General features: G+C 39.0%; 1 protein-coding gene across 2 annotated transcripts in view; it reads right to left on the reverse strand.

Annotated features, from left to right (window-relative positions):
* Positions 1-8,716, reverse strand: part of cntfr (ciliary neurotrophic factor receptor) — a 224,313-nt gene extending 215,597 nt beyond the window's left edge. The window contains exons 1-2 of one of the 2 annotated variants that reach the window (XM_014002512.1): positions 8,440-8,716; positions 6,240-6,324 (exon numbers count right to left, since the gene is read on the reverse strand). The gene's annotated coding sequence lies outside the window, so the exon portion shown is untranslated. The remainder of the gene's footprint in view (positions 1-6,239; positions 6,325-8,439) is intronic. The other variant, XM_014002511.1, reaches the window with a different exon arrangement.
* Positions 8,717-9,214: the final 498 nt, after the last annotated feature.

The raw sequence follows: 9,214 nt of genomic DNA on the forward strand, positions 1-9,214 counted from the left end.
GATGGATGGATGGATGGATAAATAAGTAGATTTAAATAAAACTTTCAGAATGTGTCACTGGATGCACTTTAATCAGTAAACATTTTTACTTTACTGGCCTGTGCAGTCTTGCATTTGAATTGCCTTAACAACAGCATCTTGACATTGTACATCTGACATACAAATAACTTCATTTCTGGACATTTATGGTTTGATTTCTTTGTATGTATGGATCACTTGGGTTGTTACCAACATCTGGTGAAAATTTCATGTCATTAGCACCTCTAGTAATATATTTACTGAGAAAAATGGTGACGTGTTCAATACTTATTTTACCTGCTGTTTTTATGGATGGGCCATTAATAGATTGATAGGCACCAGCTCTGTGATATATACTGATCCTCATATAAGGTTGCAAAAAAAAGAAAGCTCATGTACACAGTTGTGGGCAATTCCTTTGAAAGAAAAGGGACAAATATAGACATAAAATATTGCACRCATGTACAGAAACTATTGTAGTGGAGTGGACAAACACAGTGGACGGACTTGTGTATATCTGCACAAACAGACACACAACTACTATGCAGCCAGCATTGCCAGAGGCGAAGCCCCAAGTCTTTCAACAACTCATAAATAATACATTGCAAAGATAAAAATTTTTTGTCAGAAATATCCCTAAACCAAGAATGAAGTTATGATTGCTAATATAAAGTAGGTGCTCCCATGCTGATTTTTTTTTTGTTTAGTTTTCAATTGATGAAAAATTTATGGATTTTAATGTATTGCATTATTAATATTGTGCCATAGTCCCAGACTGGTGATGCCAGGTTTCTATTTGAATAAGAACAACTAAACATTAAAATAAATGAGGAAGACAGTGTTTAGTCTTTCACCGGGAAAATGCTAAACGTAAAAGAAAACAATAAAATAATTGTTTTTCTAAACTTATTCCTTAGACTTTAAAACTTCCATAATAATAAACAAAGAGATTGCACTGTTCAAAAGTTTATTTTTTCTTTGTTTTGTTTTTTTCAGCTGCACTTTCATTTGTCCTGTGTGCAATCATTGTGTTGTCTGCAAGAATTACCCCAAGTCCTTATTTTTTTTACCATGCTGCTTTTAATTTTCCATCTGCAGAGGTTATCACAACTTGCACATTGCCAATTTGACACAAGCTGGTCCCAAACCTACAGTCTCGGGATTTCAAGACTGCTGCACTGGCCACTGAGCCTCTGCAGCCCCAATGCATGGTGCTGCTTTTAATTTTCAAAGTCTGTATCCTTTGAACAAGTAGCTYATGTTGTTAGCTATGCCTTGGCCAGCCTCTACACAAACTGGTCTTCTTGTGTCCTATTCAGCCTAAACACGAACATCTTTTTTCCCCCTGACACTTTCCTTGACCTCACATTTCCTTCAAGAAGTGACCACAGTCTGATGTTAGCCACAGCTGACCTCTCCTTGTCACACATCATGAGTTATCAGATTCCCTCTCAAACCCAAGGTGACAGAGGGACATTTATTCTCCCTCTTCATTTGCCACCTTGTGTTTGGRCGCAGAAAACAGGCAACATGCCATTTATTTCCTTACCTTTGTGTTGCCCTTGATGCTGACATTTTGATATGATTTATGTGCACGTTGTACAGTAAAGGCTCTGATCTGCAAAGACTGAAAATTTCCTTCATAGCTGGTAACAAATCACAGACTAGCTTTATTAATGACCAGAAGTAAATGTCACTGGTGAATTGAAAAATAATACCAACACAGTGAAAAATACAGTAAAACAGCCATGGTTAAGTAATTACTTTAAACCCAGTTTAAATATGGACCATGGTCTGTTTTGCTAATTTCTTTTAAAGCACCTGGGAAATAAAAATGGAATAGAAGCATATCTGCTTAATGATTTTAATGAAACCTGTGTTTTGTTTAATTGTTTTCTGGTGAACCAGTTTGTTTCCACTCTACAACCATCACATTTTCTTTCAACCTTTAGCATCATTTGTGCGTGCAACAGGTACATTTGGTGACAATAGTGCAATTTATACAAAACTATCAGAGGTTTCCTAAACCTAATCAAACTGTTCTGATGCCCTAAACTTAARCAACATAAAAAGAAACCAAAGCCTTTCTTTATTCACAGGAAATCACTMTAGATTGACATTTGCAGCATTCGCTCTCCGGTTCTTATATTTCCAGCCAGTGTGTCAGAGCGCTAACACCATTCTGAGTGGTTGGCTAACTTACAATGCAGACACATTAGTAAATGGCTAGAAGAAGGATTACACATCACAAAGCCACTACCCCTGGAGTGGCTAATGATTTTCCTCCATAATATACTTCTAAATTGCRTGCTTACTGTACTGTACTGCACCACTGCCTCAAGGCAATTTTGCTTGATCTGCTTATCTTCTAGATGTATGCACATGTGTTGTGTACATCTATCAAAGAAAATAATTTTATTATACTGAATTTCAATGGAGTGGTCGGACAGAATGCAAATAAAACTGAATATATGATTTTATTAWATGGAAAGTTAGGTGTGAGGTTGTGTCACGTAGCGTATTATTCATATGCTCAATTATTCTGAATGTTTGCCAAAAATCAACTTGAATATCTGTGTGTGTGTATGGTGAAGATATGTAAGTACTGTCTCTTTTTTCTTTTGTTTATAATTTTACCTATCATGTTCCCCCTCTTTTTTCACTTTGATCATAAAAGAGGTAAAAATCTGTTTTTTGGAAGCTAAAATGCCAAAACTTTGAATTAAGTCAAAGTATGGAATCCTCCTGATCCAGGAAGATTTTCAAAAAATAGGTACACACTAAGCTGATAGTGGCATTTTTCTTCACAAGACAAAAAAGTGTTTTTTCCAAAGGTAGGTAATATGTCAAGTAGACAATACAAACTAGGGGTGCACCGCCAATTTCCTTACTTTTGGGAGATCAGAGATCAGTCGATCCTTAGATAAGATTGTGGAAAAGATCGGCCTTTCTACCTTCAAAAAGTTCTGAAAATCAGCCACTGTCCTCTTTTGTTCTGCTGTGAGCTCTAACTAATGTCGAGTTGAAACAAGTTTGTATTGTTTCAAGGGTATTGTTTGATGTATTTCAATAAAATAACACTGAAACATTGAAGTTGTATTAGGGTTGGACATAATCGTAACATGCGCAATTGATTGTCAGAAAAAAACATTAATCGATTGCTTTTTGACATTTGACAATTAATAAAATTAATGCCACCAGGCAGACTGACTGGAGATTTTCCCAGTCAGTCTGCTTCAAATATGAGAAACATTAAAAAAAGTTGTGTAATTTATTTRTCATAACTCTGGTTTTACTTGGTCTATCAACACAATTAAAAAATGAYGTATAGCYGGAAGTCTGTAGTTTTAACACAATTTGGAACAGATTTTTTTATGAAGAGCAAATGTTTCCCACTAGAGTGTCTTAAATTGGTCATGTGACCAGGATGTGAGGGCGTCCAAGGACTTGTCAAATTAATCGTTATTGGCTAAATACCACAATTAATCGTGATTAATTTTTTTGCCGATATTGCCCAACCCCAAGTTGTATTGTGACTTTATAACATCAGTGTCAGCTATTTAAAAAAAATGGTATTGGCCAAAATCGGAATCAGCAGGTCAGACGTTTTAAAGATAGGAGATCGGCCAGAAAACTGGAATCGGTGCACCCCTAGTATGAACTAACGCATGGAGGATACAAATTGAAGGGGAAAAAAGGACAAAATATGTCTACTGACACAAAATGAAAAAAAAAATTCAAAACCTCAAACCGCATAGACCGTTCTTTAATAAACATATCACAGTTTTTTTTTTATCTTTTTAAATTCTGGTCCACAGTTTGAGGCCAAGTTGAGTTATGCCTTTAGAGCAAAGCTTAATATTCACATGTCCACTCCACATTAAAAATGTACTAAGTAGGTAGGGAAGAAAAAAATTGCTCTTACAGATTACCAAAAATAATTACACACTGAGTTCTCCTTCTGAGCCACATCTTCCAGCCAAGGGTGCAGCGAGGAAACAGTTGTAAAACGCATATCTTGGAAATGCATGTAAGGCGGCTTAATTGGGGCCAAATTTTAACAAATCTTGTCATGTTTTCTACACCTTCAGGTGCAGTTAGATAAAAGCACACAGCAAGTGGCATATCTAACTAAAAGAGAAAGCGGATAGACACAGAAAGCGTGGGAGCTGAGCGTTGCCAGAGAGGCGCGCTGGCTTTTTAGTGTCTTCCGTGCTGTTTGGAGGTTTGCTGCATACAAAGCTCTCTCTCTTGCATTTGTTTTCCACAGAGGCATGCAGAATGACTGTTGAGTGTTTGTATACACAAATGCGCTCATCAAAATATCTTGGCTTAGTCTGACTTCTTCAGGTGCCGCTAGATAAAAGCACACAGCAGAGATAAGCGGCAAAAAGGAAAAAAAAAAAAATTCCAAACAGATTGACATAAATTGTGTATGTTTTGACACCTTACTCTACTTTTTTTAGGCAGGAAAATTGGTGTTTTGTAATCCAATAACACAGAAAAAAAGGTGCATTTGTGACATAAAGCAGATGTCAGAAAATCTATTTATAGGCAAGCTGGGATGATTTTTCAATCCTAATAATGTTGCTTTAAAAGCAAAACTTAAGTGGTTCCATGTTATTACAACTAACCAAACAAACAAAAAAGATAAAAATTAGGGTAGACTGTGACGGACAACGGGATGTTCTCAAAATCAAATAAATGAAATATAGAACGAACAAGGTCAGCCTAAATGATATTTATTTTCACCTGAGTGGTAAAAAAAAGTGTTAAGTTCTTAATGTCAAAGAAGTTCTTTAACTTTCCCTCCCCCGACTCCTCTAGCTTCAAATTTGTTGGCTTTCTGTTCAAAACAGCAACGAATCACAGCCTCTCTTGTCCTGCTCTGATCAGAACTGTGCTCGGACATCTGTTACAGCATGTTTACCCTGGCAGTAAGTATGTTAGRGGAAATATTATCCTAGTTTTATCTTACCTTTCTTCTGTTTGAAGCATAAACATCGACATTACAACATGAGCTTGGATAATTAGACGTTAAAAAGATACAAATGTGCAGAAAAAAATGGATTTAAAAAAGTGGGATGATGGGGAGCAAATAAAATGTGAGGAATCTGTTTTGGTGAATGATGATCAGCTGAGCAGGGGAAAAATAAATAAATGGAAGGATGTTCAAATAAATATAGAAAGGAAGAAAACGGAGAAAAACAAAGAAAAAAGAAAAGTAAAAAAACAGTTGTTGTTGATACTCAGACAGTTAATCCAACCTGCTTCATTTCTCAAAAATCATCACTCAGTTCCACAAAGCTTCCTTCAAAATGCCAAAGCAGTCATTTTACCACAAGGTTGCTAATACGATCAGACTGCACTTTCTTATTGATTTTTTTTTACCATTAAAATCTATTATTGATTATCTTTTTTTCTTTACCAAAAACAAAAATGGGGATACATGGTCAGAWAAATAACTACATAAATAAAAAAAATCTGGTTGCTTTAGGAGTCAAAGCAGTCCTCTGCCTTTTGGAAGCTTGATACTTTTAAAGATGTGGGATGGAGATGCCAAGATCAGTCTGTGGGCAACTCACTAAACTCCAGGTTGCCACTTATCTATGAATCGGTGTGTACTTGTATTTGTTACCTTTTTTAGGACCGTTTCTGGTATACACACCTTGTCAAGACCAGTGGTTCTTATGGAGGCCAAAGACTGGTCCCATTATGGTGGAACTCCCTTTGTGATTTGTGGATTAGGGTTAGAACTAAGGTATGTAATGGGAGAGTTAAGAGGTTAGAGTTAGGCTATAGAAATGACTAGAAGTCAATGAGCGGTCCTAATAAGGATAGGAATACAAATGTGCGTGTGTGTGTCTGAGTGGGTGAATGTGGCTACTTGTGCACTTTGTATGGTCAATAAGACAAGGAAAGTGTAATAAAGCAGTCCATTTACCATTTACAAAAACAAAAAAAATATCTCTATATAAAGAAATAAAACATCCAATTTCAAAATAAAAGTCAAACCGTCTAGACAGCTTTTTGTGGTCTGTAAACAATCAATATACAGTTTACAGCCATATCTGCGTGGTGTTTGGCATATAAGCATATGGGCTCACAGATGCTCAGCATGCACCCACAAGCAGATTTCTCTCTCTCTCTCTTGCTTTCACTCTGTCTCTCGCTCGCTCTCTCTTTCTCTTTCTCAGTGTCATACACACAAATACACACACCTTTCTCTTCCTGTTTGGTGTTGTGTCCAGTTGAAAACCAAATTTGGAGGCTGTTGACCTGAACTGCATCAATTCTCGGTTTTCACTAGAAAAAAAAATAACAAAAAAGGACACTTACAGTCTGTCTTCCTGATGGTCACAGAGCCYGTTTTCCATTATTTACCTCTTTTGTGTACTTGCTTTTTTAAAATAATTTCAGCATTTTATGTTCTAACATGTGTCATCCTTAGCTGTCCTCTTTCTCAGCTTGTCTAGCTGTCTGTCTGTTTGTCTAAGTGCCTCCCCAAAACTCTTTCCATCAGTCTTTTTATTTGCACACCCTCTTTTTCTTTCCCCCCCACCCACCTTTCAATCCCTCCCACTCCACCACCAACTAGGCATGAAAACGGTGCTCCATTAGGAGTGCCTGAGCTAAGCCCAGTCTGACACACACRGCTTTGATCAGCCATGAGCTGGGCTAAACACCCCACTAAACTCCGAGTCTGAAGACGAGGAGGAAGAAGGGGAGGGAGCGGGGGTCGTGCGGAGGGAGAGCAAAAGGGGCGAGAGTTAGTAGGGGATGGAGCGGCAAAGATCAAAATGGGTAAATGTGACGAAGACGGGAMCACAATAAAAGGGAACCACTAAAACTGAGCAGGGGAGATGCTTTACTCCAATCTGTTTCGCAAAATTTGCGTCCCGAACACTTTTTGCATTCCATTTTCTTTCACATCTTTTTTTTTCTTCTTTAAATTACTTATTTCCCTGTGTTGCTTTGGCTGCATTTTCGTCCTCATAACCTCCAGGTAGCCTGTWAACACAACACTAGCAAATCTCTGCAGGTGCACAGCTCAAAGACAGCTCAAAGAACGGAATGAAGCAACTAATGTCAAAACACGAGCTCAGGCAGCTGAATATCAGGAAATCCCAAAAACAGCACAGTCGAGAGAGAAAACAAAGTATAAATTGTTCATAAAGATCAGGTTTTCCATGGATGACAGYTGCTAAAAAAGAAAAAGTAATGCTTTCAACTTTTATACAGATACTAAACCAGCAGCAGCAATAAGACAAAACCTTCGCACCTTTTGCTCCCAAGGAGTGAAGTGAAAAGGGATTTCCGCTCACTGCTAATCAATCAGGCTGTGATAATGGCTCCCATGCCTGGCTGTCGACTGTAAGGGTCAAGGCATCCCGTGACCCAGCGCCCAGGTCCCAGGGGCCAAAGCTCCACTCAGAATAGCACCCCAGGACGGACTCCCTGGGCTAATTGTCCTAGCCAGTGTCAGCCTTTTCAATGCCCCCCGCCCTAACCCTCCCCTCTTTCCACTTTCTCTGTCATTCCTCGCTCTTTCTTCTCCCTTTTTACYCCCCTTCCCCTCTTGCCCTCCTCACAACACCGCAATCTTTTCTGCTCAACTGAAGAATCTACCGACCTTATCAGCGTGGAGCAGCATGGGGCTGACAGAAAGCGAGAAGTTGGGCATGAGGTACTGAGGAATGGGACTACATGTCAGAAAAAAGATTGGTGGCAACAACAGAAACAGCAGTAAGTGATGTGAGGATGAAAGAAAAAAACACACAAAAGAGCCATGTGACAACACTGGACAGAAAACAACAGACATACAGAAGAGTAATATAGGAGAAATAAGGACTGTCTCCTTTTCCACAACATATCATTCATGGCACTAGAGTGCAGTGACAGGTCGGTCCACATCAATTTGCATATCAATGGGTTTTTATTAAGCACAGCAAGAGCGACATGTGTCTCAGCATATCCTCTCAACATCATTATGACTGACTGCCACACTGCAGCCGGCATTCAAGGACAAAAAAAAAAAAAAAAAAGGAAAACAAAAGACAAAGAGGACATGCACAAGGAAGCACAAGAGTCCGAAGCAAGCCCTACTCCAGCTCCATGCAATGGCATTCCTCTCATTCCAAGCACACGCTGCTAATTAACATCATTAGATCCCGCGGACTCAGGGACAAACTGATGAAGCCGTAGTCCGATGTTGCACTACTACGTCTCTGCTCTCTTCTGTCAGTTTCTGTCTGGTTTTGGTCATCGGTCTCTCTTGATCCTGCCCGCACTCCCTTCCATCCAACTCTCTTTCCCTGTCATAGTCTCTGTCAGGTTGTGGTCAGAGAGTGCTGAAGAGGAGCAAAGTGAAAGAAAAAAAAAAGTAAATGCAAAATAGGACAATAAAAATCAGCTACTCACAGGGGAGTTTTTTTGTTTTTGTTTTTTTGTTTTTTGTTTTTTTCTTTATCCTGCTCTGCCACTCCGTATCCTCTTCTCCAAGGTAGAATGGGAGTGTTTCTTTTTCCCGGCGCGTGTGTCAGTCCGATAGAGGAAAGTTGCCTTCTGCGTGCGTGAGCATGAGTGAGTGTGCGCGTGGAGCAGAAGAAAGAACGTGTGTGTCTGTCTCTGCGACTTGCAATGCTCTGACTGAGGGAGCCGAGGCTGTTTTAAACAGGCTGCTCTCCCCATGTGACCAACCCAGCCACAGGCAGGAATACATTACAGACACACACACTCTATCTCCCCCCTTTCTCTCTCAACCATACACACACTGTGTCCACAGTGCACCCCCTAGCCACAGCTCAGGGTATTGGAGGGGAGCAGCCCTCGGAAACAGCATGCATTTATGCGCAAAACGCAAACACACTAAAGCCAGTGGAAAGGAATACGCATGTTTGTTTGATTAGCAGTATTGTGTTTTGACCCTGCGTTGATGGCTTTTACTAATCAAAAATATGCAAGTGAGCAATCACACATGTACACCCAAACAAAAATTACAAAACACAATTATAGCTTTTATTTTAATTATTATATTTCTGACTTTTCCTTCTTTGCTGTGGTGATGTTTCACACCTGAAAGCACCGACCTTTTCACTACTGAAAACCTTTTAAAGCTGACCTTCTGTTTCAAGAAATACAGTTGCATTGCCGCTACCTTTTAAAAAAACAATAGATTTAACGTCCATTGTTTAAA

This window comes from Austrofundulus limnaeus, unplaced genomic scaffold (assembly GCF_001266775.1).
Source record: "Austrofundulus limnaeus strain Quisiro unplaced genomic scaffold, Austrofundulus_limnaeus-1.0 Scaffold13, whole genome shotgun sequence".
NCBI lineage: Eukaryota > Metazoa > Chordata > Actinopteri > Cyprinodontiformes > Rivulidae > Austrofundulus > Austrofundulus limnaeus.